We start from the raw sequence: 15,737 nt of genomic DNA on the forward strand, positions 1-15,737 counted from the left end.
TTCTTTTGCTACAATCTTGTCGTGCCTTTTTTAAGCCCAAGGGGGCAGGCACTTTTCCTTTACGCATCTCTATAATTAGATACAATTATGATATTCTACTTGGATGTCATTACAATTGTCCACAAAGTTAACGAAAGCTAGTTAAAAGTCCACGAGACGGATGAATACAAAATGAAGTCCACAAGATGGACGGGGCATCCTAAAGGGATGATAACATACTACAGGGATGACAACTTAAAGTCCACACGGTGGACGGATCACCCAAAGGGTGACGGCTTAAAGTCCTTGAGGTGGACGGTTATCCAACAAGGATGTTCACTTTAAAGTCCACAAAGTGGACGGATACAAAATAAAGTCCACAAGGTGGATGGATCACCCAAAGGGTGACGGCTTAAATTCCTCGAGGTGGACGGTTATCCTACAAGGATGTTCACTTTAAAGTCCACAAAGTGGACGGATACAAAGTAAAGTCCATAAGGTGGACGGATCACCCAAAGGGTGACGGCTTAAAGTCCACTAGGCGGACGGTTATCCTACGAGGCTGACCACTCGAAGTCCCTCGAGACAAACAAAAGTAAGTCCACGAAGTGGACAGCTCGCCCTACAAAGGTGACGAATGCAGTCCAAAATGGACGAATAAATACGACGGTAAAATAGCCGTCCACAGAGTGGGCGGATCACTACAACGGTAAAAAAAAAAACTATCCACAAAGTAGACGGATCACCAAAATGGTGAATAAATTTACAAGTCCAAAAAGTGGACGGTATAGCCGCCACAAAGTCGACGGATCACCCAAAACGGTGAATAATTTTACAAGTCCAAAAAGTGGACGGTATAGCCGCCACAAGGTGAACGGATCATTGTCTCGATAAAAAATTGCCCACAAAAGTGGACGGACCATAAAAACGGCTGAAATAATTATGCTCTCAAAACAGACGGTTCTAAAACGCCCACAAAGTGGACGAACAACAAGACTATAAAGAACTACCCATAAAGTGGATGGATAGTATATCCTATCCGTAATAGACGGGTCCGATTAGAGGTGAAAAAAGCTTTTTAAAGTGGACGGATCAACAGACCAGTTTGTCCAAATTAACACTTAACATACAAGAAGACGGAGAGAAAAATACTTAACGGATACAAATACTTAACCAGCAACAAAAATATGCGTAAACATATAGTGAAAGAAAAACATTGTTCGGTACAAAAGCTAACTTAAAACAAACCGTCTTCAAAGTACTAAAAACATATAAAAAAGGGGGACGGATCTTCCTCGACATTTACAAAAGATTAATCTACTTTCTTGGGGTCGGCAACAGGAACCTCCTTCGGCACGGCGGACTCTCCGTCACCCTGAGCTGCTTCGTCTCCGAAGAGGTCCTCTGTATTTTCGGAAGCAACGGGAATTGCAGAGGTCTGGCCTTGGTCGTCCACTTTGATCATTGATACATCCAGCTCAGGATAGATCTTCTTGACCTGACGAAGCGAGTCATCAAAGCCTTGCAGAAAAGAGTCCGCCAGCTCGCTCAACAAGGAATCTGAGTCTCTGTACTCCTGGACGGCTACTTCCTTAGCGAGACGGATCTCTTCCTACAACGCTTTAATTTCCTTCTCCTTCTTCTGCAAGACTGTCGACGCCTCGTCCGTCTTCTGCTCCAGCTCTTTTCTTACTTGCTCAGAGAGCTCCAGCTTCTTCTCCATGTTGGACTTCCATTTATGGAGTTGACCAAGCTCTTCCTCCGTCTGGTCTGCCTTTGCACGAACTCGGTCCAAAGCATTTTCATGGTTAAGGCATCGATCCAACAATCCCTTCATCATGACCAACAACTACAAACCGACAAGAGAGTCCGTCATGTAATAATAAAAGAAAAAAGGGAAAAAAAAAAACATAATCGACGGGCAAAACTTACTTGAGCAACGGCGAAAAGGCCCGTCTCTCCCATAGCCTCTGTCAAGTGGTTTCCCAGATCCTCATAGTCTTCCGCCGTGATAATAGACGACAGCTTCTCTAACGCATACTTGGAGTCGTCACGGAGGAGGGGATGAGGTCTCTCTTGTTTAGAGTCTGGGGCCGTCATGAAACCTTTTCCCGTCCCAGGCTTAGCAGGGGTGACGGTCTTGGCACCCTTAGCCATCAAGCCAACCACAGGTTTAAGAGAGATCTTGGGTTGCTTAAACGGACGGTCAGATTTTGATGTCGGTTTCCTCTTCGAGGCTGAAGCCGACCCCTTAGGTAACACCTCGCCGGATTCCTTCTTCTTGACGGCTTGAGATTTAATTAAAGCTCTTCTTTTCGCGTCTTCCATCTCTGCAAATATTGACGGATGAAATTAAACTAAGTAAAGCTAAATAAATGGCAAAGTAAAGTCGACGGGCTTACGTCTATGAACTCGCTCGTCGTATCTAATAGCCTCTTGGGTGGGCTCAGGACCGTCATAGTACCAATGAATGGTCCTCGGATTCACCAATTTAGCCCAGGTCCTTTCCTTCGGCTTAGTTTTTCTGCAAACCTTTTCAAGGAAACTAAATTCCTCGAGGCTAACTTGCGGGCGCCGTCTACCTGCAGAGAAAGACGATTAAGATATACTCATACAAATGGACGGATATGAAAAGCATTTAAAAATGGACGGATATGAAAAGCATTGCAAAATTAAGACGGGTGCATACACGATTGATTTATCACTGCCCAGGTTGTGTCAACGGGCAGGTACTCCGTCTCCCCTGGACGGTTCATCCATCTGTCACCCTCCAGGAAGAAATAACGACTCTTCCAGTCTCTATTTGAGTCTGGGGTCTCGAAGATCACCTTCAATAAGGGGCTCCGACTGGCAAAACTATACATCCCCCTTGACCCAGAAATCTCGTCTGGACGGTAATAGTGAAGAAATTCACGGACCGTCAGTCTCCTTTCTCCGTTCGACATCGCACCATAAAGAATCTCCATGGCTATGAAGACCCTCCAGGCGTTAAGAGATATCTGGGTGACGGACAACCCTAGATAGTGCAAAAGTTCCCTATGAAGTGTAGAGAGCGGGAACCGAAGTCCTGCCTTCAACGCTTGCTCGTATACTCCGACACCTTCTACCCCTTCATAGTAACACTTCTCCGACACATAGGGTAGACGGATGGAAACGCAGTCCGGGATTTGGAAGTTGGTTCTAAGAGTGCTGAAATGTCTCTCCCTGATGACGGATGTGAACCTATGCACTGTCCACTCTGGCAACATGATGAACTGCCTTAGTCCATCAGTACCTACAACGGACTCCAGTGCTTGATTCCCGTCGTCATCAAAACCCTCTATTTCAACTATCTCCACATCCTCATTTGTTGAGGACGAAGAGGAGGCCGACGGACTCCTATCTTCGCCGGGGCTCTCTTGGTCTTTATGACCGGACGGGTATACATCCTCGTATTCCGTCCCGTCACGAACCACCGACTGGTTACTTGACGCACTAGACATTTCTTACAATTGACGATGAAACCTAAGACTGACGGGTTTGAAAGCATTGACGGGTATAGTAATCCTAATAGCAATGCAAGGACGGAAATGTAACTTGATTATGGTATTAAAGTAAATACTTACCACACTTAACGGAGGATGGGTGACGGTTGTTGTAATCGGTAGATACTCGTCCTCGACGGAGTGCTCTGACAAGGTTGACGGCTTCGCTCTGACAAACGATTTCTGGTTGAAAATTGTGAAAATGGGAGAGTGAGGCGCCTTATATATATATAGGAGATGCATGGAAGACGAAGCGACGCTTCGATCCTATACAACGACCAATCAGAGATTGACACGTGGCATGCTCAATAAATGTTGACAACCTGTCAATACGCATCAGCAGATTGTACCCTTCATGTAACCGTCAACTTGATGAATCTTCTTCTGACGGATTGATTCATCTGGAACCGTCATCCTATCTTGCATGAATCCGACAATCAGTTTAAACCTTCTTTTTGTCTCACGGGTGCCATTCCATCATAAAAATACCCGTCACACCCCTACGTTAGGATCGTCACCCCATTGATCCTTTGACCTAAAAGCGGACGGATCATTGGGGTGAAGGGGGCAACTGAAAATGATAAAATATAGAACCTGATGGGCCTACCTTAATGGGCCTGACGGATTGGAACTGTTGGGCCTGTGTAAAAATAGTCCCACGCACTTCGAAGGCCCATCGCTGACAGACATAGTAAGGGCCCATGATCCGAAATCCCTATCGCCTAGAAAAGCCCTAAAAAGGGAAATCCTTACTCACCACGCTTCGAAGAATTTGTATTAGAGTCCCACATTGGAAAGATTTGGAAATCAAGAAGAAAGGCCAACTCTCCACCACTATAAAAGGATTGACACTCTCGCAAATCAAGGTACAATTAATGGACCCTCTCTAACGCTCTAAAGTGAAGAGACGAATTCTGACTTGACCTTCGGAGAGCGTTTGGCCGGCACCACACCAGTGCTCTCTAAAGGTTTTCTTTCGATTGTTCTTGTCGTGCAGGTTCGTTTTGAGTCGCGAGTACGGTGTGACCTATTGGTGACAATTTTCAACGTCATCACTATCTTTGATTAGATTTGCGTCAATTATTATGTTTTCATCGGTCTATGTCTATGAGTATACTTAATTGCTCTTATTTATTTACACATCATTCTATTTTCATCAATTATGTGAGCTAGTATTATTAATTTTTTTAATATATTTACACATTAAATATTATTTTTAATATTTGTTGTTTATGTTTGCAAAGTCACAAAAGTCTTTTTTTTTTTAATTTTTTTTTATGCATTATGTCTTCTCCTAAAATATAATTTTCAATATCTTAAGGACGAACTATTTCTTAAGGATATAGCGCAAACACAATCCCATGTTAGGTTTGCATTAATTATTCTATTTCATCCAATTTATGAGTATATTTAATTGTTTTTATTTATTCACACCTCATTCTGTTTTTATCCATTCCGTGAGTATTTTTAATTTTTATTTATTTATTAAAACATTAAAAAAAAATTGTTATGTTTGTTGTTTACAAAATCACAAAACTTATTTTATTATTATTATTATTTTTTTTTTTTTTTTTGCATTATTTCCAACAGAAACTTGCACCAGCAACAAGACAAAATACTCCTACAGAACTCAAGGTTTAGAGGAGGGAATCAAAATAGAGCAACCAAACTCAAATTTGAAATAGCTACTTCACATATATAATGGTTTTGATGAAACATCAAAGTTCCTACATAAGACTCAATGCTCTTACTTTTGAGAGGTAATTTTGAGGGCATTGGTGTTACAGGATCAATGTAAGTACATGAAAGTAGTAGCAAAGTCAATTGATGGCATTTGATGCATGATAGCACATAATATACATTCAGATCCCGTCAAAGTAAAATGGTGAAGAAATTTTCAAGCAGAGAACCTTAAGTTGTTAGATTTGAGTACATATGAATAACAAACAAGTCAAATGGGACATCGAGTTTCATGATACGAACATATAAGAGAAAATTATTACCACGATTCTTTGGAGGGCCATTTAGAACCTACGAACCAAGGATAAAAACTTAATCCCTATTCCAGCTCAGCGGATTGAACAAATCCATACTGACCCATAAAAATATCTTCCTCATCAAGGAGGAACATACCCTAAATCACCTACTTCAATGACTAACAACTTAGTACAGCTTTTGATTTTATAAATTAAAGTTTCAATCCATTTTGAGTTTATAATTTCGAGGACAAAGTCTCAACCCACTGTGAGAAAACAAAATAATTTCATGACCAAAGTCTCAACCCATTATAGTCATTCTACACAAGTGTAGAAATAATAAAACTAATGCAGCTAACTTGCATATAGTGTGAAAGTTCAATAAGTGTATAAAACACTATGAATGTTTAGACCCCTAATTAAAAAATTACCAATTCAAGCTTAATATCAAACAATTAATGTGCGGAATATGAACATAAGCTAAATACAGAATTAATAAACAATCTAAACCAAATAAAATCACATCCATAGCAGAAATTAAATGGCAAAGATTAAGGGAAGAGAGATGCAAACACAAGGACAATACAATGATGTGTTATCGAAAAGGAAACCGAAGCCCTCGATGTAAAACCTCACCACCGCCCCCCAAGCGGTAAATAATCTGAAAGTTCAATTAGTGTATAAAACACTATGAACGTTTAGACCCCCAATTAACAAATTACCAATTCAAGCTTAATATCAAACAATCAATGCGTAGAATATGAACATAAGCTTAATACAGAATTAATAAACAATCTAAACCAAATAAAATCACATCCATAGCAGAAATTAAATGGCAAAGATTAAGGGAAGAAAGATGCAAACACAAGGACAACACAATGATGTGTTATCGAAGAGGAAACCGAAGCCCTTGGCGTAAAATCTCTCCACCGCCCTCCAAGCGGTAAATAATCCACTAAAGAATGTAGTTGGGATACATGAACAACAGAAGACCCTCCAAGTCTAATCTACCCAATGTACCTAAACCCTCCAAGCTCCTACTTCAATGAGGTTACGCTGAACCTATTTCTTCTTTAGCTTACTGGATTCCGCTACTTGACCATAACAACAACCAATATGAAATTGGTCCCTTCTTAACTGCTTCTCAAAGCATCAAACAACTTTCTCACAGATATGGGTATGGTGAGAAAAGGTTTTGGTAATGTACCTCTCAAGGATGTAACAATGGGGAGGAAGAGAGTAGAGGAATTTGAAGAGTCTTTATGTGAAGATTATGGATGAATCAATCTTGTTTTTTTCTAGGGTTTCTCTCTCAAAGTTCTCTCTAGAGGCTCTCATATTTGGTGGGTATAAGGGTCTATATATAATGGGATGAGAAAGGAATGTGAAGAGTCAGTTTTTCCCAAACAGGGTGGTCTGGCGACTTGGCCTCGTGATTGGACTGAGTCGTGAGTTCAAGTTGCAAGCTAACGGCTTGGCCAGCTTGAGACTTTTGTCCTGTAGTGCAACAGCTAGCATGACTCTTCAGCTCCCCTGCATGCTTCACACGTGTGCCAGCTTTGGCAGCTTGCTAGTCGCGAGTTAGCCGCGAGTCCCAGCCACGAGTCTCTGCATCTTTGCACAATTTTGATCATTTCTTCACACTCTCTCATTCACTACCCTTACATGATTCCCACCTAAATTTAGGGTCACTAATTGTTGAAATACAAGCAAATTTGGCATGGAATAAAGCCAACATGATGGTTGATAAAATTCAACCTTACAATCTCCCCCTTTGGCTATTCCGTGACAAAATCCTAAAACAAACTCTAGACTTAACATGTGAGTTAGGAACAGTTGAACAAAACTCACTCACACCTAACTCTAGAATCTGATAAGCTCTTGAATCATATGAACAAGAATCTCCTAAAATACAATAACACGATATGATCATTGTATGTAGAAAAACTTGTAATGCATATGAGGCAAGTACAATGCGATCAAGCAAAATGGAATGAGAAATAAACTATGGCTTGACCAAACAAGCAATCACTATAAAATAGTGACCACAATGCTCATTCACACTTGGAATGAACATCCGGAAATACAAGCCAATAAGCACAATGCAAATCACTTACATGCCCAACACTCAATCAATGCACAATACATAAAATATATGCATCTAGGAACAAAATCCTACTAGGGCACAAGAGTGAAAGTACTTAAGGAAAATGCATAACATTTAGCTAGAAGTACTAGGCAACAAAACAAGAAGGCTGCATAAGCATGGTACAAACCACAAAAGCCTACAAAACACATGGAAACAAACTCTAAAAGCTTACAAAAGCAACATGGGTACCAAAGTAAAAAAAATACTGAAAAAAAATCTTTAGATATTAATAATATCATTGTCAGACACATCCATGAGTTTAAACCAAACTATTAGAACCATATCCACACAAGAGTAGAGTTTATATAAACAACTATAAACAAGCAAGAAAAATTAGACTACTTAAAAGTATATGTGAGTGAATATATGTATCAGCCTCTTCTTGAGCATATAACTCCCCCTTTTAGTGTTCCCCTTTCAAAGTGCACATTGCTATCTCCCCCTTGCTATATGCTATCTCTCCCACTTTTTGGCACGAATAGATAAAGGCTGTCCTTGAGCTTTTGTTGAATAGCATCTAACTGTGCCTCAATTGTAGTGAGACGCATTTGAACATGATTGTTGGTGGAGTAGAGAGATCTTTCTAATTCGGAAATATGCTGATGTAGCCCCTCAAATAAAGTGCTCAATCTATCATCTTGAGAGCTAGGTGCAGATGGAGTGCTGGTAGTGCGCTTCTCAGAAGGAATGAGTGAAACAGTTGTAGTATGCACTGGTGTAGCAAAATCATGGCCAGATGGAGTGGCATGGGAGAATGGCTCACTCTTAGGTGTTTTAGAGGAGTGACTCTTGCTTGCATGGAGAGTTTTCATGGAAATTGGTCGAGGATGTGAAATAACTTTTCCATCTATTGGTGGACGAACACCTTCACGAAGCAAAATCTTCATGATGAGACTACAAAAAGGAATATTGGTTCGTGCTGCTGATCAAGCCGCTGTTATCCCAATTGTCTGAAAGATGTGAGCACAAATGTCAATTGGAACTCCAGTAATGAGATCACACAGAAATTGTACTCTTCCAAGATTTATGAAGGCAGTGTTAGATAGTGGGTAGAGATTTGAGAACATGATCAGTTTTAGAGTCGTCAGTTCAGGCAAAAACTGTACAATGCCAATAGATGATCCTTTGCTTCTAACCTTATGATCAGGCCCAAGAACTTGGAGAATGTCTTGTACCTAAAGTGATCTGTCATCATACGGAGTGAGGTCCACATTTTTTGGTCTAGTAATGTGAAGAACCTGTGCAATGTAGTCTGCATTGATGGAGAACTCGGTTCCTCTTACCCAGCATTTCAACTCTATTCCAGTGTATCTAGCATTAGAGTAGAATTCCTTAACTAATACATCAACCAGGTCCTTGAAATTCCCGAACAGATCAACCCAATCCCTTGCTCCAAAAATCCTAGGAACAAACGTTGTGCTCAAGGTATCAAATTTTACTACACATTCCATAATAGGAGTAGCATCTATAAAAATGCTTGAGAAGGTCTGTGAATCAATAGGAGTCTTGAATCTCTCATTGTTTAAGCCCTGAGATGACTGAGTCAATTGACGAGTCCTCTTAGCCACAAGGGATGGAACATCAGTGTCAATCTCCTTTCCTTTAGATGAACGGCGTGACATCTACAATAAACAAGACACGAAGCAAAAAACCAAGTGCAACACCACAAGACACAAACATCAACTTGATTAGATAAAAAGAATAAAATTCGGAAAGAGAAATCACTCAATCAATCACAGAAATTGAACCAAGTCAACAACAAGTGATCATAAGCAACACTTATGGATTGTATATTTAAGAATTTAGCAAGTGTCCAAAAATGATGGTTGATCAATTACAATTCAGAACAAAGTAATCAATGAGCATCACACAATCACAAAAATTTGTCATTGTGACATTCCACCATGAACATGATATGTACAGAGCAACACAGTCATGAGGCACAACACAGAACACAAATATCATCAAAAAAATGAGAAAAATATCTCAATCAATATCACCAGCACTCAAACAAACACACTCAACGAAATAAAACAAACCCATGTTCAAATACTATATTACTCAAAACACAAAAGTAACTCACAAATCAAGAAAATCAACTCATAATCATGAGATATGAAGTGAGAAAGAGAAAGCCCATACCATTTCCTTGAAGATTTGAGGATGAAATAAAGCAAAAATGGAGGTTTGTTCGAGAGTGACACGGTGAGTTTGAGAGTGTTTTAGGTAAGGAAGAAAATGAACAGTCAGAAATGTTCGAAGGAAAACTAAAAAGGTTTAAAAACTGACCATTTTTGCGCAAAACACAAGATTTTCGCGACTGAATCAAGTCGCGTATAAGTCGCCAGGTCTAGCTGCCAAAACACTTGAAAGGAAAACTTATGAAAAAATTTCTAAGTGTTTTCCGCGACTAGAAGTTCCACTCGCGAGAGAGTCGCGAACTAAGTTGCGAAAATCTCTATGTACCCCTCACGACTGGACCTTCCATCCGCAAACAAGTCGCTAACCTGAGCCGCGAAAAGCATGAAGAACCAGATTTTTGAAAAATATTCTAAGTCTTTTTCGTGACTGAAACATTTACCCGCCAATGAGTCGCCAGTGAGTCGTGAAAAATCTCTATATGGGCTCACGACTGGGGCATGCGACTAGTTCTACATGCGACTGAGTCGCCAGAACAAGGCAACATATATATTTTTTTCATTTTTGACAACTTTTGTAAAAACAAAATACTTTCCAAAACAAGTACAATCACACGAATGAATAAGACATTCATTGAACATAGACATGTGTGATGTATGTTGATATAAAAAATGAGATAGTCCTTAGTCTAATGTAAAGCTTCAATGAACAATTCAATCAAGACATACACAACTAGCACTAGATAATGTGATCCATCTCAATTATAGAAATATGCATATATGACCTCCCACAAAGACTTGAGTACAGTATCTTTGAAGCTTTTCATTTGGCTCCATGTTTGACATATCATTTGATCTTTTTGAATCAACACATCTCATTGTGAGATCGATGCTTGAAATTTTGGATATTTCATTTTGATGAGTTAGCCTTTGGCTTTTTGGGCATCATATAATTTTAATTTTTGGTCACTTACCCTTTTTCCTAGTCAAATACTAGTATGTGCGATAGGGTTTTACAGCTCAATATCTCGTTTCATTGGGAGATTTACATTTGGTGTGCTCTTTTAGTAAAAACAATAAAATAAAGAGTGGGAAGATATATAGACACAAGTCTATGCATGTCTCAAGATCAACAAAACCATTCACTAATCATTCTTGGCAAGATTGAAAATCTATTTACAACAGTCACATAGATTTCAAGATTTCTCCCACAATAATATGAGTGCATAGGGAACAAGCTATGCTCGTAGATTGACAAAGCCATTTGCACAAAGGTATAAGGTAAAACATATTGTGAGACAAAACTCAACAATGTCGATCAAACTTTTGAGATTTTCTACTTTTTATGTGGTTTTTGGATTTTTGATACACAAGAAGGAAAAGATTAGTCAAAAGAAACAATGTAAAAACATTTTAAATGAAAGAAAACAAAGACAAACAAACAATTTTCAATTCTCATAATCAATAAACAAACCAACAGTCACACAACATAAGAAGTATTAATGCATGGACATGTTGTAATGCTTATGCATGAGTACCCTTCATCACCCACACGTCACATGTGTTTGGGTGATATCTTTATGGGATTGGGTACGAGAGTTAGGACTTTCAAACCTTCTAATGAAGCTTTCCAAGCAGTTGGTGAATGCACCAATCTTTCATCACGTCCATCATTCCGAGATCACCATTTCGATATCTTGATGGCTCAATAGCCCAAGTCCTCTTGTCATTTCTTGACCTACTTGACCTTTGATCACTTGCATTCCTCAATGCTCTCAGCTTATGACAATTGGGTTGGGTGTGCCCTTAAAGTCCGCAGTGATGACGTACATGGTTTGTTCTAGGACCTCTTTGCAATCGTGGAAGAGATTTTGCTCTGGCTTCAAACCTGACCACAGATTGATTACGGGGCTTGTTCAACACCCGCTGGTCAGTCACATTCTTCTTCTTCTCAACATTTTCCTTTTAAACAGTAGCGGCAACTACAACCGGCTGTTTGGCCTTCGCAAACTTCACTTCTTTGGAGATGTTCACAGCTGAACTACCTTCTCCGGTGTATCCTAATCTGGTTTTGTTAGAGAAAGTCTTTTGAGAGGAAAGGACATCATCAAGCTTCTTTGTGGAGACTCGCTCTACCTTGGCATTTGCTTGAACCACCTCAAGCTCAAGGAATTTCACCTTGGTGTAAGCTTCAGTTAGCTCGCCATTTAGCGTCTCTATCTCACACTTGGCCTCCTTATATCTCACTAGAAGACTTCTATAGTCCTCCTCAGCTTTCTTCATCTTTTTCACAGCTGCCTTGGCCACCCTTGTATATTCTTCTAACTTCTCAAGTACATAATTGTAGTTCTCTTTAAGACCAGCTGTATCTTCATCTTCTTTAGCATCTGATTCTTCTACAATTCCCATGAATTCCTCATCACTATGCTCCCCAAGTTCTTCCACAAACAAATTCAAGTCCTTTGAAGACTCAACATAAGCAACAGTTATGAATGTTGAGAAATTCCCTTCTTCATCACAGCTTTCTTCCGAATCAGAGGTGGAGGAATTTGAGTCACTGAGAGTGGTGGCATACACCTTGCCCTTCAATCTCAGGTAATTAGGACATTCCTTTTTGAAATGGCCCTGTCCATTACACTCAAAACAAGTGACTCCTTAAGTAGATTGGGACTCCTTCATTTCTTTCTTTTTGAAGTCCTTCTTCTCCTTTCCGGAACTCATGAATTTCCCTTTATCACCAAATTTCTCACTGTTCTTGAACTTTAGAAATTTGCGAAAATTCTTTGCGAGCTAGGCAACATCCTTTTCCACTACATCCTCATCCGATGAACCATGACCTTCTACCCTTTCATTTATTGTCTTAAGAGCCAGTGATTTGCTCTTTCTTTGATTTGGTAATGAAAGCTCATACGTTTGGAGAGAACCAATCGGCTCTTGGGCTTTGATTTCATCAAGGTCTTTGCTCTCCTCAATTGTAGTCACCTTTGCACGGAAGCTCTCCAGTAATGAACGAAGAATTTTTCTTACAACTTTCGAGTCCTCCGTTTTCTTTGCCAAGTTAAACTTGCCGATGACCACTTCATTTAGCTTACTATAGAAAAAGTCAAAGGAATCATCCTTGCTCATCCTGAGCTCCTCAAACCGGGTTGTCAGCATTTGTAACTTTGTGTCCTTAACTTTCTTTGTACCCTCATAAGTGGTCTCCAAAATCTGCGATGCTTCCTGGGCAACGGTGATATGAGAAATCCGATGGAACTCATCTGGGGACACACCACAAAAAATTACGTTAAGTGCTTTACTATTAGCATTTGACGTCGCGAGGGCTGCCTTATCCCAAATGGATTTGGCTGCCTCCGACTTTGGCCAACCTATTTCAACAGCATCTCGAACAACTTCATCTATAGAACACAGAAATGCTCTCATCCTCACCTTCCAAAAGGCATAGTTGCTACCATCAAAATATGGTGGAGCATTTAAAGATTGAGACCGGTCCATCTCAATTTGGGGTCAAGGATTACACTAAGGTAATGAAACCAATATAAGTGAACCTACTCTGATACCAATTGAATGTTCAATTAGTGTATAAAATACTATGAACATTTAGACCCGCAATTAACAAATTACCAATTCAAGCTTAATATCAAACAATTAATGTGCGGAATATGAACATAAGCTTAATACAAAATTGATAAACAATCTAAACCAAATAAAATCACATCCATAACAGAAATTCAATGGCAAAGATTAAGGGAAGAGAGATGCAAACACAAGGACAACACAACGATGTGTTATTAAAGAGGAAACCAAAGCCCTCGGCGTAAAACCTTTCCGCCACCCTCCAAGCAGTAAATAATCCACTAAAGAATGTAGTTGGGATACATGAATAGCGGAAAACCCTCCAAACCAAATCTATCCAATGTACCTAAGTCCTCCAAGCTCTTATTTCTTCTTTAGCTTACCGAATTCCGCTACTTGACCATAGCATAAACCAATATGAAATTGGTCCCATCTTAATTGCTTTCCAAAGCACCAAACAGCTTTCTCACAAATATGGGTATGGTGAGAAAAGGTTTTGGTAATGTACCTCTCAAGGATGTTACAAGGAAATGAAGGGAGTAGAGGAATTTGAAGAGTCTCTATGTGAAGATTGTGGATGAATCAATCTTTTTTTTTTTCTCTTAGGTTTCTCTCTCAAAATTCTCTCTAGAAGCTCTCATATTTTGTGGGTATAAGGGTCTATATATAGTGAGGTAAGAAAGGAATGCGAAGTGTTAGTTTTTCCTAAACAGGTTGGTCTAGCAACTTGGCCTCGCAACTGGACTGAGTCGCGAGTTCAAGTTGCGATCTAACGGCCTGGCCAGCCTGAGATTTTTGTCCTGTAGTGCAACAGCTGGCATGACTCTTCAACTCCCCTACATGCTTCACACGTGTGCCAGCTTTGGCGGCTTACCAGTCGCGAGTCCTAGCCACAAGTCTCTGCATCTTTGCACAATCTTGAGCATTTCTTCACACTCTCTCACTCACTACCCTTACATGATTCCCATCTAAATACAGGGTTACTAATTGCTAAAATACAAGCAAATTTGGTATGGAATAAAACCAACAAGATAGTTGATAAAATTTAATGTTACATAATCCACTAAAGAATGTAGTTGGGATACATGAATAGCAGAAGACCCTCCAAGCCTAATCTACCCAATGTACCTAAGCCCTCCAAACTCCTAGTTCAACGAGGTTACGCCGAACCTCTTTCTTCTTTAGCTTACCGAATTCCACTACTTGACCATAGCATCAACCAATATGAAATTGGTCCTTTCTTAACTGCTTCCTGAACACCAAATGACCTTCTCACAGATATGGGTATGGTGAGAAAAGGTTTTGGTAATGTACCTCTCAAGGATGTGACAATGGAGAGGAAGAGAGTAGAGGAATTTGAAGAGTCTCTATGTGAAGATTGTGGATGAATCAATCTTGTTTTTCTCTAGGGTTTCTCTCTCAAAATTCTCTTTAGAAGCTCTCCATATTTCGTGGGTATAAGGGTCTATATATAGTGGGGTAAGAAAGGAATGCGAAGAGTCAGTTTTTCCCAAACAAGGTGGTCTGGTGGCTTGGCCTTGTGACTGGACTGAGTTGTGAGTTCAAGTCGCGAGCTAACAACCTGGCCAACTTGGGACTTTTGTCCTGTAGTGCAACAGCTGGCATGACTCTTCAGCTCTCCTGCATGCTTCACACATGTGCCAGCTTTGGCAGCTTGCGAGTCGCGAGTCAGCAGCGAGTCCCAGCCGCGAGTCTTTGCATCCTTGCACAATCTTGAGCATTTCTTCACACTCTCTCACTCACTACCTTTACATGATTCCCACCTAAATACAGGGTTACTCTTTGCTAAAATACAAGCAAATTTGGCACGGAATAAAGCCAACAAGATGGTTGATAAAATTCAACCTTACAATCTCCCCCTTTGGCTATTCCGTGACAAAACTCTAAAACAAACTCTAGACTTAAAATGTGAGTTGGGAACAGTTGAGCAAAACTCACTCACACCTAACTCTAAAATCTGATAAGCTCTTGAACCATATGAACAAGAATCTCTTGAAACACAACAACACAATATGATCATTGTATGTAGAAAAACGTGCAATGCATATGAGGCAAGCACAATGCGAGCAAGCAAAATGGAATAAAGTAGTAAACCATGGCCTGACCAAACAAGCAATCACTATATAAATAGTGACCACAATGCTCATTCACACTTGGAATGAACATCCGGACATGCAAGCTAACAAGCTCAATGCAAATTACTTGCATGTCCAATACTCAACCAATGCACAATACATAAAGTATATGCATCTAGGAACAAGATCCTACGGCATAAGAGTGAGAGTACTAAAAGAAAATGCATAACATTTAGCTAGAAGTACTAGGCAACAAAACAAAAAGGTTGCATAAGCATTGTACAAACCATAAAAACCTA

The sequence above is a fragment of the Quercus lobata genome, chromosome 8 (genome assembly GCF_001633185.2).
Source record: "Quercus lobata isolate SW786 chromosome 8, ValleyOak3.0 Primary Assembly, whole genome shotgun sequence".
NCBI classification, from domain to species: domain Eukaryota; kingdom Viridiplantae; phylum Streptophyta; class Magnoliopsida; order Fagales; family Fagaceae; genus Quercus; species Quercus lobata.